The sequence below is a fragment of the Nerophis lumbriciformis genome, linkage group LG24 (genome assembly GCF_033978685.3).
Source record: "Nerophis lumbriciformis linkage group LG24, RoL_Nlum_v2.1, whole genome shotgun sequence".
NCBI classification, from domain to species: Eukaryota; Metazoa; Chordata; class Actinopteri; order Syngnathiformes; family Syngnathidae; genus Nerophis; species Nerophis lumbriciformis.
In genome coordinates, this window is record NC_084571.2 from 31,566,473 (window position 1) to 31,585,269 (window position 18,797).

An 18,797-nucleotide genomic window follows, 5' to 3' on the forward strand; every position below is an offset into this window, starting at 1 on the left:
CAGCAGTGTAGAGACGTCACCAACTGATGCAAAGAGGAGTGGTCCATGCTGGGTCCCGACTTTGAACAGCTTGCGCATCATCCGTGGAGGCTGATCCATGGTCACCTGATAACCTCTCCATGCAGGGCAGAGCAGAAAAGAGAGACGGCAGATCAACTGGTCTAAAAAGGGGTCTATTTAAAGGCTAGAGTATACAAATTAGTTTTAAAATGGGACTTAAATGCTTCTGGGTATGACGTTAAACTACATCCAGGCATGAGATGGGAGGTTGTGTGTGGGGTTAGTGAGTCCCAACTAACGTCTATAAAATGCACACAAAGAACCGTTTGCACCTTCTCTTGTGACTGGCGGGCGGTCAGCGCCATAAAGCTGAGCGGGTCCCTGGGTAATTGGGGCGCGGACAACCAACAGGACAGACTAAGTTCAACAGCCCAGTTAGGCAATTAGTCTAGGAGAAGGATCTCTGATATAAAATACCCCTTCTAACCTGCACCAAGCCAGCGTGGAAGGTGTAGGCTAATAACCAGCATGAAAAGTACGCCAAGAAGACGGCCCCCGGTCCCCAGCAGTTCCAGAGGGAACAGTGCAGTGGCAGGGAGCAGCTAGAGATCGTTCACTATGGCAGAAACATGCTGAGGCTTTCGTCCAGCAGGGGACTGACAACGACTGATGATGATGAAATGCTTCTACTGAGGTAGCATCTCTGTTACTGGGAGGGCATTCCAGAGTACTGGAGCCCGTATTGAAAACGCTCTTGTGGAGGTCTTGCTCCTCCGGGTTCTTTGGACCACCAATCACTGACATGCCAGGCGATTCCATGGTTACAATAATGTTTATTGTCAGAATTGTGCAAAGTCTCTGTGCTTTTCAGCCGTTGTCTGTGAGTCTTTCCTCGCTCGCTCTCGCTTGGGCTCGTGGTCGTCCTTTCTCTCCACCATCAACAACCCCCCTCTCCTTCCCGACTGCTGCCTTTAACAGAGCGACAGGTGATCAGACAAACACTCTCAGCTGTGTCATCTACGCACCTGTCACTGATCTCGAAGCCGGCCCTGGCACACCCTGCTTCGCTGCAGGTCCGCAGGCCACGCCCCCCCACAGCTCTAAAGCCTGTATACTTTTTTGGGGCTCTGGGAATCACTAATAAGCCGGAATTCTTTGAACGCAGATTTCTGGCCGGGACATATGGTACAATACAATCGGCATGATAGGCTGGAGCTAGACCGTGTAGTATTTTATACGTATGTAGTAAAACCTTAAAGTCGCATCTTAAGTGCACAGGAAGCCAGTGCAGGTGAGCCAGTATAGGTATATATATATATATATATATATATATATATATATATATATATATATATATATATATATATATATATATATATAGGTATATATGTATATAGTTATATACAGTATAGGTGTAATATGATCAAACTTTCTTGTTCTTGTCAAAAGTCTAGCAGACAAATGTTGTACCAACTGTAATCTTTTAATGCTAGACATAGAGAGACACTGTTTTACCGTATTTTTCGGACTATAAGTCGCAGTTTTTTTCAAAGTTTGGCCGGGCTCCATTGCGACTTAAATTTTTTTTTTCCTTCTTTATTATGCATTTTCAGCAGGTGCGACTTATACTCCGGTGCAATTTATAATCCGAAAAATACGGTAGTCACACTCTTAATTAGAGATGTCCGATAATATCTGACTGCCGATATTATCGGCCGATAAATGCTTTAAAATGTAATATGGGAAATTATCGGTATCGGTTTCAAAATTTTCGGTATCGGTTTCAAAAAGTAACATTTATGACTTTTTAAAACGCCGCTGTGTACACGGACATAGGGAGAAGTACAGAGCACCAATAAACCTTAAAGGCACTGCCTTTGCGTGCTAGCCCAATCACATAATATCTGCGGCTTTTCACACACACAAGTGAATGCAAGCATACGTGGTCAACAGCCATACAGGTCACACTGAGGGTGGCCGTATAAACAACTTTAACACTGTTACAAATATGCGCCACAATGTGAACCCACACCAAACAAGAATGACAAACACGGGAGAACATCCGCACCGTAACACAACATAAACACAACAGAACAAATACCGTATTTTTCGGACTATAAGTCGCAGTTTTTTTCATAGTTTGGCCGGGGGTGCGACTTATACTCAGGAGCGACTTATGTGTGAAATTATTAACACATTACCGTAAAATATCAAGTAATATTATTTAGCTCATTCACGTAAGAGACTAGACGTATAAGATTTCATGGGATTTAGCGATTAGGAGTGACAGATTGTTTGGTAAACGTATAGCATGTTCTATATGTTATAGTTATTTGAATGACTCTTACCATAATATGTTACGTTAACATATCAGGCACGTTCTCAGTTGGTTATTTATGCCTCATATAACGTACACTGCTCCTCCACATCGAGAGGAGCCAAATGAGGTGGTTCGGGCATCTGGTCAGGATGCCACCCGATCGCCTCCCTCGGGAGGTGTTTAGGGCACGTCCGACCGGTAGGAGGCCACGGGGAAGACCCAGGACACGCTGGGAAGACTATGTCTCCCGGCTGGCCTGGGAACGCCTCGGGATCCCCCGGGAGGAGCTGGACGAAGTGGCTGGGGAGAGGGAAGTCTGGGCTTCCCTGCTTAGGCTGCTGCCCCCGCGACCCGACCTCGGATAAGCGGAAGAAGATGGATGGATAACGTACACTTATTCGGCCTGTTGTTCACTATTCTTTATTTATTGTAAATTGCCTTTCAAATGTCTATTCTTGGTGTTGGCTTTTATCAAATAAATTTCCCCAAAAAATGCGACTTATACTCCAGCGCGAATTATATATGTTTTTTTTCCCTCCTTTATTATGCATTTTCGGCCGGTGCGACTTATTCTCCGGTGCGAGACTTATATTCCGAAAAATACGGTGCCCAGAACCCCTTGCAGCACTAACTCCTCATGCTCTCTCAGGGAGAGCATGTCCCAAATTCCAAGCTGCTGTCTTGAGGCATGTTAAAAAAAATAATGCACTTTGTGACTTCAATAATAAATATGGTAGTGCCATGTTGGCACTTTTTTTCCCATAACTTGAGTTGATTTATTTTGGAAAACCTTGTTACATTGTTTAATGCATCCAGCGGGGCATCACAACAAAATTAGGCATAATAATGTGTTAATTCCACGACTGTATATATCGGTATCGGTTGATATCGGAATCGGTAATTAAGAGTTGGACAATATCGGATATCGGCAAAAAAGCCATTATCGGACATCTCTACTCTTAATGTGTGACTCAAATGAGAGAGTTGGTTCGAAGATAATACCCGGATTCTTTACCGTGTCGCTTTGTGTAATGGTTTGGTTAAGGTGGTTTTATTAAATAGGTGTCGGCGTCTATCAGGACCGATAATCAGCATTTCCGTTTATAAAATGTATGTCATATTTATTCTACAAGCAATAGATTGTATGCTTTTCTTTAGTTATGTAAACACAATAAAAAAAGGATTGAGAATAGTCAAGTAGCCGACGGCTTCTTCTCTCTATTGACACTTGAAGGCTTAAAGCAGACGGCAGCACAGTGAAGAGCTGCTATGCACCACTCCAGGACAAAATCACTTCGCTCTTACTGCTTTTAATTGGATAAAATGGAAACATACATTTACAATGACAGAACCCCATAGAAGAGTGACTTGCCCAGTCCATTGTGTGTACTGTATTTTTCGGAGTATAAGTCGCACCGTAGTATAAGTCGCACCTGCCGAAAATGCATAATAAAGAAAGAAAAAACATATATAAGTCGCACTGGAGCCTGCGACTTATAGTCCGAAAAATACGGTACATACTAATAGAAAGAATGAGCAGTGTGCATTGTAAACGTGTTTGGACACACCTCCTAAATCATCCGAATAAGCGGTGTATTGGTACGCCATAGTCAAGGTTCGGTAAATACCTCGGGTTTTAAGGTCATGGTTTGAACCATTTTCCATAAGAGAACACAAATCTGGCATCATCAATGCAATGTAACCTCCTCACAGAGGTTGCTCGCTAGCGCGGCTAAAGTATACCATACACAGTGCAAAGCCACATCCATGAATTTCTAATCCTCGCCTCCGTGGCGGCAAACTAAATTTTTTAAACCAGTGGATTCCCAAACTGTGGTGTGTGTACCTCTCGTGGTATGCGGGCTCCTTCTAGTGGTACGCCAACGAATCACTTGACTGAAGTACATTGTTTTGTTTCCTATATTCAAACACAGCGTTACTGTTCAAACTGTGTGTAATGTTACAGTGGCCAATAATATTAAAAAGACTTGTTAAATAAAACCTAAAAACTAAAATTGAGCTGTTTGGCCACAATACCCAGCAATATGTTTGGAGGAGAAAAAATGAGGCCTTCAATCCCAGGAACACCATCCCTACCGTCAAGCATGGTGGTGGTAGTATTATGCTCTGGGCCTGTTTTGCTGCCAATGGAACTGGTGCTTTACAGAGAGTAAACGGGACAATGAAAAAGGAGGATTACCTCCAAATTCTTCAGGACAACCTCAAATCATCAGCCCGGAGGTTGGGTCTTGGGCGCAGTTGGGTGTTCCAACAGGACAATGACCCCAAACACACGTCAAAAGTGGTAAAGGAATGGCTAAATCAGGCTAGAATTAAGGTTTTAGAATTATTACTGATTATTGTTTTGTTTGAGCAGTGTCATTTTACCATGCTTTTTCTAACATGCCACACTACAAAATAAGTTATAATAGTATGTATGATTAATGCTGATATCATATTGAATCAATACCGGTAGAGATGTCCGATAATGGCTTTTTTGCCGATATTGTCCAACTCTTAATTACCGATTCCGATATATACAGTCGTGGAATTAACACATTAGTATGCCTAATTTTGTTGTGATGCCCCGCTGGATGCATTAAACAATGTAACAAGGTTTTCCAAAATAAATCAACTCAAGTTATGGAAAAAAATGCCAACATGGCACTGCCATATTTATTATTGAAGTCACAAAGTGCTTTTTTTTTTTTTAACTTGCCTCAAAACAGCAGCTTGGAATTTGGGACATGCTCTCCCTGAGAAAACATGAGGAGGTTGAGGTGGGCGGGGGGTGTATATTGTAGCGTCCCGGAAGAGTTAGTGCTGCAAGGGGTTTTGGGTATTTGTTCTGTTGTGTTTATGTTGTGTTACGGTGCGGATGTTCTCCCGAAATGTGTTTGTCATTCTTGTTTGGTGTGGGTTCACAGTGTGGCGCATATTTGTAACAGTGTTATAGTTGTTTATACGGCCACCCTCAGTGTGACCTGTATGGCTGTTAACCAAGTATACTTGCATTCGCTTGTGTGTGTGAAAAGCCGTAGATATTATGTGATTGGGCCGGCACGCAAAGGCAGTGCCTTTAAGGTTTATTGGCGCTCTGTACTTCACCCTACGTCCGTGTACACAGCGGTGTTTTAAAAAGTCATGAATTTTACTTTTTGAAACAGATACCGATAATTTCCGATATTACATTTTAAAGCATTTATCGGCCGATATTATCGGACATCCCTAAATACCGGTTTGAACCAATACTCAAGGCTGCAATATCAGTGGCGTATCGGAAGTGAAAAAACTAGGGAGACTCCTAGTACATGCAATAGTGAATCTTCCATACCGAACAATTAATTACAAGTTCATGTACTGTGATGCCAAGCCAATCAAGGTTTGGACTATGCTCCTGAATATTAATTATTCATCTTAGCAGACAATATGGACAATTCTCAAATTTGTGGGAACATTTTAAATACAGAGCACAAAGCAATGTCCATTTTATACATATTTTCCTCCATTTTCACATCCTGTAGTGCAGTGTTTTTCAACCTTTTTTTGAGCCAAGGCACATTTTCTGCGTTGAAAAAATCTGGAGGCACACCCACCAGCAGAAATCACTAAAAAACGAAATTCAGTTGACAGTAAAAAATCATTGTCGCAATTGTTGGATATGACTTTAAACCATAACCAAGCATGCATCACTGTAGCTCTTGTCTCAAAGTAGGTGTACTGTCACCACCTGTCACATCATGCCGTGACTTATTTTGAGTTTTTTGGTGTTTTCCTGTGTGTAGTGTTTTAGTTCTTGTCCTGCGCTCCTATTTTGGTGGCTTTTCCTCTTTTTTTTTTGGTATTTTCCTGGAGCAGTTTCATGTCTTCCTTTGAGCGATATTTCCCGCATCTACTTTGTTTTAGCAATCAAGAATAGTTCCGTTGTTTTCATCCTTCTTTGTGGGGACATTGTTGATTGTCATGTCATGTTCGGATGTGCAGTAAGTCTTTGCTGTCGTCCAGCATTCTGTTTTTGTTTACTTTGTAGCCAGTTCAGTTTTACTTTCGTTCTGCATAGCCTTCCCTAAGCTTCAATGCCTTTTCTTAGGGGCACTCACCTGTTTGTTTATTTTTGGTTTAAGTATTAGACACCTTCAAACTGCCTCCTGCTGTTTTTGACATCTACAAAGCAATTAGCAACCGGCTGCCACCTACTGATATGGAAGAGTATTACACGGTTACTCTGCCGAGCTCTAGACAGCACCGACACCCAACAACAACACATCATTTGCAGACTATAATTACTGGTTTGCAAAAAATACTTTTTTAACCCAAATAGGTGAATTTAGATAACCTCCCACGGCACACCAGACTGTATCTCGCGGCACAGTGGTTGAAAAACACTGCTGTAGTGTATGGTTTAATGTCCCAATAGTTTTGTCCAAACGGGTTATGTCTACTCTCGCCCCCTTGACAACTGCGCGGTTGTCAACAGCGCGTTGTGTGAGTCAGCATTGAGTGTTGATGGTGTCAGTGGGCAGGTGAAGACAATGCACGCTCCTGTCACAAAGGGCTGCAGCACAGAGGGAAAATAGAGAGCCTGGACCTTGGAGAGCAGAGCAATGAATAGTGCTGATGGAGAGCGACGTGGGCTCAATGAGGGGGAGAGGGTGGCAAAGATGAGGAGACCATCAGGAGAGTGTGTGTTTTTTTTTTTGAGTTCATCCTCATTTATTTTATTTTTTTTTTAAGTGCAGTTCGCCTTTAAAGGTAGGAATGTCCCGATACAACTTTATTTTATATACAGTCATGGTCAAAAATGTACATTTACTTGTAAAGAACATACCGGTAATGTCATGGCTGTCTTGAGTTTCCAATCATTTCTACAACTCTTATTTTTTTGTGATAGAGTGATTGGAGCACATACTTGTAGGTCACAAAAAACATTCATGAAGTAATGTTAATATTTGCTTACATGTCCCTTGGCAAGTTTCATCACATAGACAAAGATAAGACCTTCTAGAGGAAAGTTCTGTGGTCAGATGAAATTTAATTTGAGCCGTTTGGCCACAATACCCAGCAATATGTTTGGAGGAGAAAAGGTGAGGCCTTTTAATCCCAGGGACACCATCCCTACCGTCAAGCATGGTGGTGGTAGTATTATGCTCTGGGCATGTTTTGCTGCCAATGGAACTGGTGCTTTACAGAGAGTAAATGGAACAATGAAAAAGGAGGATTACTGTCACATTCAAACACTGAGGACATCTATTAAACAAGACAAAAGGCAAGGAATCAAACAGAGACAGAATTCACTTTGGACTCAATTGAGGAGAGACGGCGTCGACCTGTAACCTCTTACAGTGTCTTAGCACGCTCTGACGAAGAAGGTTTTCGTCTCCTCTTTTATTTAGATGTTCAATGTTCACACACCAACACATGTCTCAGCAGAAATGGGAAGTATGTAAAACAGTCATTGTTTTCGGTCACATTGAAGACAATGTGGGCTTTGTACCGAGGATGTCGTTGTGGCTTGTGCAGCCCTTTGAGACACTTGTGATTTAGGGCTATATAAATAAAGATTGATTGATTGATAAAGATTGAAGACCAAGAAGAGGATGTCTCGGGCTTGGGCTCTTCCTGGATCCAGCTGGGGCAGGTGTTGGAGGACAATGGATAACCCCTCCCGTCTCCTGACCACAGCTGCTTCAATAGGGCAGCGGGTCGTAAATAGCATTGACCTCGGTTACCAAATAGTTGGAAGAGAGTTTGTGAAATACTTCAAAGAGAGTTTGTTAAATACTTCAAAGAGAGTTCCTCTGGAAGAAAAGGCTATAATGAAGGTTTTAGAATGGCCTTCCCAAAGTCCCGTGTGGACAATGCTGAAGAAACAAGTCCATGTCAGAAAACCAACAAATTTAGCTGAACTGCAGCAATTTTGTCAAGAGGAGTGGTCAAAAATTCAAGCAGAAGCTTGTGGATGGCTACCAAAAGTGCCTTATTGCAGTGAAACTTGCCAAGGGACATGTAAGCAAATATTATCATTGCTGTATGTAGACTTTTGACCCAGCACATTTGCTCACATTTTCAGTAGATCCATAATAAATTCATAAAAGAACCAAACTTCATGAATGTTTTATGTGACCAACAAGTATGTGCTCCAAGCACTCTATCACAAAACAATAGGAGTTGTAGAAATGATTTGGAACTCAAGACAGCCATGACATCATGTTCTTTACAAGTGTATGTCAACAGTACATTAACAATATGATGAACAGGACCAAAAAAAATGTTGCTTACTGTATGTAAAAGCATCTCACATTAGATTAGACCAGAAAAGCCGTCTCTCAGTCTCAATCTGACCTGAAATCCTAAATCTGATACACCAAATTAAGGCTCCTGTGTAGAGCTGCACTCACCCGGTGTCACCCACACACCAATTGCTTCAATCCCGCCCCCAACTAGCCAAGACGCTGGAGCTGTGTAATTACGCGGCCATGTGGGCAGAGCACTGGGGCTTCAATCACAGAGCTGTCCCCCGGGGGCCAAAGGACTGCTACGCTGCTACCGCTTTCAAAAGTAGGCAAATAGTTAAAGCACGGCTTTAAAGCATTGCGGCGAAGCGGAGGCCACAAAGACGAGGATGCTCAGATCGCAGCTTCTCTCTTGGCAAATATGGCCTTTTTTTTTTATATCATTAGCAAGGCACTCAGATACTTTGTATTGAGGACGTCCTCACAATCCAGTTCATGTTGCGTAAGGGCTACTTCTTGATGCGGCAGCCAGCAGAGGACGCACGTAATTACTGTAGGGCTAAGAAAGGCGAGTGCCTGAATGGGCTGCGGAGGGAATCAAAACAGAAAATAAAAGAATGTTCTGTCGTGGTTCCAACCACATTAATTGCTAATCCTAAGAAAAGACAGTTTTCGGCACAGAAACGTTCGGTATATGCGAGAGACGTAACAATAAACGGTAATAAAATAACCACATTGAAACTTTTGACTGTTTTAAATTAGAATTATCGAATAATCGTGATTGACAACTGTACTTTGTAGGGGTGTAACGGTACATGTATTTGTATTGAACCGTTTCGGTACGAGGGTTTCGGTTCGTAGGTGTACCGAACGAGTTTCCACACGGACATATTAAGTAGCGTAACGCACGTTGTGTAAACAATGCACACCGAGGCACAACACACGGCATGCTAGCAGCTAACGGGCTACGACTCTTCCATATCAGTAGGTGGCAGCCGGTAGCTAAATGCTTTGTAGATGTCGGAAACAGCGGGAGGCAGCGTGCAGGTAAAAAGGCGTCTAATGCTTAAACCAAAAATAAAACAAAAGGTGAGTGCCCCTAAGAAAAGGCATTGAAGTTAAGGGAAGGCTATGCAGAACGAAACTAAAACTGAACTGGCTACAAAGTAAACAAAAAACAGAATGTTGGACGACAGCAAAGACTTACTGTGGAGCAAAGACGGCGTCCACAACATCCGAACATGACATGACAATCAACAATGTTTACACAATGAAGGATACAAATAACTGAAATGTTCTTGATTGCTAAAACAAAGTAGATGTGGGAAATATCGCTCAAAGGAAGACATGACACTGCTCCAGGAAAATACCAAAAAAAGAGAAAAAGCCACCAAAATAGGAGCGCAAGACAAGAACTAAAACACTACACACAGGAAAACAGCAAAAAACTCAGAATAAGTCACGGCGTGATGTGACAGGTGGTGACAGTACACCTACTTTGAGACAAGAGCTATAGTGATGCATGCTTGGTTATGTTTTGAATTCAGATGCAACAATTGCGACAATGACTTTTTACTGTCAACTGAGTTTCGTTTTTTAATGACTTCTGCTGGTGGTGGGCCTCTGGATTTTTTTCAACACAAAAAATGTGCCTTGGCTAAAAAAAAGTTGAAAAACACTGTCTTAGAATATGTCCACACTAAGCCGGATAACCCCTTAAACAAATAATTATTTAGCCTAAGCCCCGTTTCAGCCACACTAAACCATCTTGGATAATTTTTTACACGGGTAATTGCGCCGTGTATTTCTTGAATCTCAGGCTCTTAGCTTGTATGGACTCATCGATTGTTTACAAACTAAGTTCGGAAAGGAAGTGACGCCAGAAAGACCGCGCCCCACACAGGAAGAGACGTCGGAAAGAACGCGCCACAGCCAGCTTCATAATCAAGCGGTTTCATAACTCGGAGCTAACCACTGGAAATATGGAGGCGAGTCATCCAGACATGCCCGTGTTTCCCCTTCCTCTACATGTACAGACACTTGTAGAAATCACACATGAATACCTTAAGAGAAAGCCATTGCAGCTATTTGGGATACAACATTTCTCAGACGGCAAGAGAACTTTCCAATGTCCGGGTCAGCTGTGATTCTACTTACCGAAAAACTTTGTCCATTTGTTGAAGGAGAGACAACGAAAATGCAGGCTATATAAAAAAAAAAAGGTATTACCTGGGCGACGAGGGAAGACTACGGAAAACATTGAATGCTTTTGGACTGGCAAAGCAGACTGTATCAGTTATTGTCCGCCATGTATGCCGCGGACTCAACGTCTAGGTCCAGAGTATATACAGTCACCAAAAAAAAATGGACATTGAAGGTGAAGGCAAAAGAATGAGGAGTGTCCTGACCAGATATCTAGATCCCTAGATTGATTGATGTCAAATGTTCTTTATCACATTGTTTACCGTATTTTTCGGACTATAAGTCGCAGGTTTTTTTCATAGTTTGGCCGGGGGTACGACTTATACTCGGGAGCGACTTATGTGTGAAATTATTAACACGTTACCGTAAAATATCAAATAATATTATTTATCTCATTCACGTAAGAGACTAGACGTATAAGATTTCATGGGATTTAGCGATTAGGAGTGACAGATTGTTTGGTAAACGTATAGCATGTTCTATATGTTATAGTTATTTGAATGACTCTTACCATAATATGTTACGTTAACATACCAGGCACGTTCTCAGTTGGTTATTTATGCCTCATATAACGTACACTTATTCAGCCTGTTGTTCACTATTCTTGATTTATTTTAAATTGCCTTTCAAATGTCTATTCTTGATGTTGGGTTTTATCAAATAAATTTCCCCAAAAAATGCGACTTATACTCCAGTGCGACTTATATATGTTTTTTTTTCCTTCCTTTTTTTGCATTTTCGACCGGTGCGACTTATACTCCGGAGCGACTTATGTGTGAAATTATTAACACATTACCGTAAAATATCAAATAATATTATTTAGCTCATTCACGTAAGAGACTAGACGTATAAGATTTCATGGGATTTAGCGATTAGGAGTGCCAGAGGAAAGTGATAAGTTTATAATATTTAGCACTGATGGACCTAATAATACAAAAAGCTCCTTGATAAGTTTCCCAGGAAGTGGGTCAAGTAAACATGTTTGTTTTATCCCACTTACACGTCGTAATAGTTCCTCTAATGTTATTTCATCAAAAAGATAAAGACTATTTTGTATTGCAGTATCCGTCGTAGATACAGTTGTATCTGTGTTAATAGAACCCAGTTGTAGCTGGGATGCGTTGTCTTTAATCTCCTTTGTAATGAATTAAATTTTCTTATTAAAGAAATTCATAAAGTCATCTGCCGAGTGGGTGGAGCTATTGGGAGGAGTCCCTTGTTGGGTTAGCGATGCTACTGTACTAAACAAAAATTTAGGGTCGTTTTTGTTGAGGCGGATGAGATTTGAGTAATATTTAGCTTTAGCTAAGGTAAGCATGAGTTTATACGATATTAAACTATCACTCCATGCTTGATGGAAAACCTCAAGCTTGGTCGCGCGCCATTTGCGTTCCAACTTTCTACATGATAATTTATGAGCTCTAGTTTCTTCTGTAAACCATGGGGTGCGCCTTTTAGGGGCCCCTTTTTGTTTTAGCGGTGCTATACTATCAATGGTTTATACTCCAGTGCGACTTATATATGTTTTTTCCTTCTTTATTATGCATTTTCGGCCGGTGTGACTTAAACTCCGAAAAATATGGTACTTACTTGATTATTTAACGTATGATTGATTGCCGAAAATGTGTCCAACCCCCCCAACTTGTCCGAACACGCGTCCTTTGTTATGTAATTGCAGCGTGTTGATGCGGACCCTCGGGGGGCCTCAGCTGTATGTCACACATAAATACACTTTCCTCAGCTTCTACTCGCAACCCACCTGCTAGCCCCCACCCACAACAGAAACACACGCCTCAGTCTATTTACACAAAGCTACAGTTGTATTAGTGTCTGACGAAGAAGAATTCCTCATGTTCTGAGCCAGTACGACTGACCAGAGCTGCATCTGCCCAAAGCCTCCTTCACAAAAGTTAATCAGTTGTATAAAGTATGCGCTGGACACAAAGATATAGTCTTTTGGGGCCGGGTGGGGAGTTAAATTAAGTAATTCATCCCCCGGTGGCAGCAGGAATCTAATTGAAAATATGATTTAACAGAGCCTTCTTTCATAGCTACAGATAACAAACAAGGGTTAAACAAGGAGCACATTGTTCCTGGAAAACATGCATTATTAAAGGGGAACATTATCACAATTTCAGAATTGTTAAAACCATTAAAAATCAGTTCCCAGTGGCTTATTATATTATAAGTTTTTTTCAAAATTTTACCCATCACGCAATATCCCTAAAAAAAGCTTCAAAGTGCCTGATTTCAACCACCCGTCCATTTTCCTGTGAAGCCAACACAAACAAACATGGCGGAAAGAACAGCAAGCTATAGCGACATTAGCTCGGATTCAGACTCGGATTTCAGCGGCTTAAGCGATTCAACAGATTACGCACGTATTGAAACAGATGGTTGTAGTGTGGAGGCAGGTAGCGAAAACGAAATTGAAGAGGAAACTGAAGCTATTGAGCCATATCGGTTTGAACCGTATGCAAGCGAAACCGACGAAAACGACACGGGAGAAAGCGAGGACGAATTCGGCGATCGCCTTCTAACCAACGATTGGTATGTGTTTGTTTGGCAATAAAGGAAACTAACAACTATGAACTAGGTTTACAGCATATGAAATACATTTGGCAACAACATGCACTTTGAGAGTGCAGACAGCCCAGTTTTCATCAATTAATATATTCTGTAGACATACCCTCATGTCAGCAGGCCAGGGAAGCTAGGGTCGATATTCTTCTCTTGATCATCTTCGGGACGGTGTGAGCCAAGACATCCAGGGGGTTTAGCTCGCTCGTCTGCGGGAACAAACTGCCGCCATTGCTTGCCGTGCTACCGAGGGCCTTTGTCCCTGAATTGCTCACACACTCCGGCAGATTCAATGGGGGTCTGGCGGCAGATTTCTTTGACTTTATCGTTGGAAATGCATCTGCTTTGAGTGTCGCAGGATATCCACACATTCTTGCCATCTCTGTCGTAGCATAGCTTTTGTCGGTAAAGTGTGCGGAACAAACGTCCAATTTCTTGCCACTTTCGCATCTTTGGGCCACTGGTGCAACTTGAATCCGTCCCTGTTCGTGTTGTTACACCCTCCGACAACACACCGACGAGGCATGATGTCTCCAAGGTATGGAAAACAGTCAAAAAAACGGAAAATAACAGAGCTGATTTGACTCGGTGTTTGAGAAAATGGCGGATTGCTTCCCGTTGCGACATCACGTTGTGACATCATCGCTCCGAGAGCGAATATTAGAAAGGCGTTTAATTCGCCAAAATTCACCCATTTAGAGTTTGGAAATCGTTTAAAAAAATATATGGTCTTTTTTCTGCAACATCAAGGTATATATTGACGCTTACATAGGTCTGGTGATAATGCTCCCCTTTAAATATATGAATTTGCATCAAGTGCGGAATGATGCTCACACGCAGACCCTTTTGTGTCCTGTATGTGTGTTGGTCGTTTTCTCTGCGGCTGTTTAATTTGACTAGTGAGGCAGTGACGTGTTGATGAAAATGGAGAGGTGTTGGTTGATTTACCTTCTGCACCCCCCCCCCCCCCCCCCCCCCCCCCCGAACCTAAAGGCACGAATGACACTTTGCCCATCACTCACACATTTAACAGGAGGACACACACACAGCTGGGATGCACACTGGGAGTTCTCCAGATGCTACCTTCAGTGTGTGTGTGTGTGTGTGTGTGTGTGTTCTGGCAATGCTTACTTAATGGGGACATCGCTCTGTTTACACAGTCACCTTTAGGGCACCTCTGACGGTATGGGGACAAAAAAAAACAGGTCCCCTCAAGGGAAACCTTTTTAAATGATAGTCAGATCCATTTGGACAGCAAAGAGTGACTGTTTAAAATGTTTGAGGGCTGAACCGGAAGCTCTCCAAGCATTGAAGTTCTATGTGTACAACCGCATTACGGCCTACAAAAGGAGATTGCAGGTAAAATAGTAGATTAAGAGATAATCCGCAAGACTGGTTAAGTAGAACCGTTTTTTGAATGTTCTTTATGTTCAATGTTAAAAATAAAAAGTAAAAATAAAAGTTTAAATTAGTTTGTATTTAATTTTCAGTGGTTTAAGGTGAGATAAGATAATCCTTTATTGATCCCACAACAGGGAAATTTGGGTTACTTTGTGTACGTGTTTCAAATATTGGTAAAAGAGAAAATTAATTTTCTTGAAAAGTGATTGTTATCCTCGCATTAATAGTACTGTGATTCTGTATGGCAGTGGTCCCCAACCACCGGGCCGCGGCCCGATTGGTACCGGTCCGCGGACCGATTGGTACCGGGCCGCACAAGAAAAAAAAATAAAAATAAAATAAAATTATTTTTATTTTTATTTTTATTATTATTAAATTAACCGGGTCGCACACAAAAAAAATAATAATAATAATTTTTTAATTTTTTTTAATTATTAGATTAACATAAAAACACAATATATACACTATATATCAATGTATATCAATACAGTCTGCAGGGATACAGTCCGTAAGCACACATGATTGTATTTCTTTATTAAAAAAAAAAAAAAAAAAAAAATTCAAATTTTCAAGCGTTGACCGGTCCGCAGCTACAAAAAGGTTGGGGACCACTGCTGTATGGTATCCATCCTTAGTTAAAACTAATACAGTATATTTTTCCAAAAGCAAAATCTGGTTTAGTGTTCCTTAGGATGACATTTTCATACAGCATGATTAGAAAACATTATTACTTTAAAGTATGATTCACATTCAGAATGTTCCATCCTTCTATGTATGGTAGTTGGAGTTGCAGACAACTTAATTACGGCTAAATAGCAGTTGTCAGTAATGTCACAGAAGATGCAGGCTTTGCTTTAACATTTAAGTGGTGAAACTTCCTATAAGAGGACAGCTGTAGTGGTGTATTCTGAGGATCATGTCAAATTTAATTTGAACTTTTTTTTTTTTTTTTTAATGGTCCTCAGTAGTCACGTACACATTTGTATGAATTATGCAAAATTATGTATATATGTATTATGTATTATGTATACGTGTGTGTGTGTGTGTGTGTGTGTGTTCTTGTATTTCTACCCTTCTTGAGACATCAACAAGGAAAGGAAAAGTACCTTCCATATGAGGAGGTGTGAACAAGTTAGGACATAAATCATGGTCCCAATACGGAAAACCATTGCATCTAATAGAGAATGTCTCATTTTCACCCCTGGTGGTGAAATCTATCAAAGTTCGGGTGGACCCAAAAAGGATGGATTTTTTAAAATTGACTGTGTGTCGGTTTTAAAAGGCCTCCCCCTCTGGTCAACATATGAAATAACAAGTGTGTGTAAGAAATTGAAATGCGCTCCCTCTGGCCAAAATTAATTTAAATTTAAAAATATATATGCTGTATATATAGAGACATACTGTAATAAATTGAAGTAAATAATGAGGATTAAAAAACAATTACAAACAAAAAAATTCAAAAACAAATATATGAACTTTTTCCTCACAATGTGTCGACTTCTTTCTTACAAAATTGTGAACAATTACTCATGTTCTTTCTGTTTCTGTAATATTGCAATATGTTATGTTCTCGTAAAATTCTGACTTTTATGTAAAATTATTAATTTTTAATGCAAAATGGTAACATTTGTCTTATAAAATTCTGACTTTTATCGCAACATTGCCAATTTTGTTTGTTGTTTTTGTAAAACAGTGAAATCTTTTGAGTAAAATTATAACTTTTGTCATAATTTTGCCAAGTAAAATTCCGATTGTTATTATAATATTGCCAACATTTTTAAAGTTTTCTTATAAAATGGTGACTTGAGTACAATTACAACTGTTTTCATAAAATTGCCAAAATGTTAAGCTTTTCTTGTCAATTTGTGACTGTTATTGAGTAAAATTCCAACTTTTATCATAATATTGCACAAATGTTCAGTTTTTCTTGTAAAAGTTTGACTTGCGTTGAGTAAAATTATGACTGCCAAAATTCTAAGTTTTTCTTGTGAAATTGTGCCCTTTTTCTTGTGAAATTCCAACTCATTTTTCACAACAAGCTTTTTTATATTTGCATAGTTTGTATAAATTATTAATGTTGTAAATACACATCTTTATATATCTAGAAAGGGTGGTCCTAAAGAGGTAGGCATTTTTCGAAGGTCTCAAGAAGATAACCAATACCATAATGTTCTTGTATTTCTACCCTTCTTGAGACATCAACAAGGAAAGGAAAAGTAGCTTCCATATGAGGAGGTGTAAACAAGTCAGGACATAAATCATGGTCCCAATACGGAAAACCATTGCATCGAATAGAGAATGTCTCACTAGCCCCCCTGGTGGTGAAATCTATCAAAATTAGGGTGGTCCCAAAAAGCAGGGATTTTTTAAATTGACTGTGTGTCGGTTTTAAAAGTGCTCCCCCTCCTGTCAACATATGAAATAACAAGTGTGTGTAAGAAATTGAAATGCGCTCCCTCTGGCCAAAATTAATTTAAATTTAAAAAAAATTATACATATAGAGACATACTGTAATAAATTGAAGTAAATAATGAGGATTAAAAAACAATTACAAACAAAAAATTCAAAAACAAATATATGAACTAAAAGCAGTCTTTTTCCTCACAATGTGTCGACTTCTTTCTTACAAAATTGTGAACAGTTACTCATATTCTTTCTGTTTCTGTAATATTGCAATATGTTCTCATAAAATTCTGACTTTCTTATGTAAAATTATTAATTTTTAATGCAAAATGGTGACATTTGTCTTATAAAAATCTGACTTTTATCGCAACATTGCCACTTTTGTTTGTTGTTTTTGTGAAACAGTGACATTTTTTGAGTAAAATTATGACTTGTCATAATTTTGCCAAGTAAAATTCCGATTGTTATTATAATATTGCCAAATTTTTGGGAAGTTTTCTTATATAATGGTGACTTTTGCCGAGTAAAATTACGACTGTTTTCATAAAATTGCCAAAATGTTAAGCTTTTCTTGTAAAATTGTGACTGTTATTGAGTAAACGTCCAACTTTTATCATAATATTGCACAAATGTTCAGTTTTTCTTGTAAAATTACGACTTGTATTATAATATTGCCCAAATTCTAAGTTTTTCTTGTGAAATTCCAACTCATTTTTCACAACAAGCTTTTTTATATTTGCATAGTTTGTATATATTATTAATGTTGTAAATACAAATCTTTATATATCTAGAAAGGGTGGACCTAAAGAGGTAGGCATTTTTGTGTGTGTGTGTGTGTGTGTGTGTGTGTGTGTGTGTGTGTGTGTGTGTGTGTGTGTGTGTGTGTGTGTGTGTGTGTGTGTGTGTGTGTACAGTGGTTATCTACACTATGGCTTCATCAAGTAAAGTTGATTACTCAATAAAGATAGATCATCTGTAAGAACAGCACACCCCGTGAAGTCACACCCAAACTTATCTGACCGTCAAGGCTTACCAAATTCTTTTTTTTTTAATACATCTTTTTTCCATTCTTTTTAGGCTTTAAGATGCGAGTATGATTTAAGTTACAAGCATTTTTGCTGCCGGTTGAAATAGTATTTGACCACAGCCTCCAGTCAGAGATCAACACAATCCAGCTCACAACTGAAAAAGGAAGAGAAGAAGCGGATTTAGTGAAACAATTAGAGATTGGCAGGCCGATATTATCGGCCGATAAATGCATTAAAATGTAATATCGGAAATTATCGGTATCGTTTTTTTTATTATCGGTATTGTTTTTTTAGTTGTTTTTTTTTATTAAATCAACATTAAAAAACACATGATACACTTACAAGTAGTGCACCAACCCAAAAAACCTTCCTCCCCCATTTATATTTATACTCATTCACACACATTCACATAAAAGGGTTGTTTCCTGCTGTTATTAATATTCTGGTTCCTACATTATATATCAATATATATCAATACAGTCTGCAAGGGATACAGTCCGTAAGCACACATGATTGGTCCACTAATAGTACTAACCTTTAACAGTTAATTTTACAAATTTTCATTAATTACTAGTTTTAATGTAACTGTTTTTATATTGTTTTACTTTCCTTTTTAAATCAAGAAAATGT

At 39.7% G+C, this 18,797-nt stretch overlaps 1 protein-coding gene across 1 annotated transcript in view; it reads left to right on the forward strand.

Annotated features, from left to right (window-relative positions):
• Positions 1-18,797, forward strand: part of LOC133620548 (inactive phospholipase C-like protein 1) — a 323,140-nt gene that overhangs the window by 264,928 nt on the left and 39,415 nt on the right. The window lies entirely within an intron of this gene.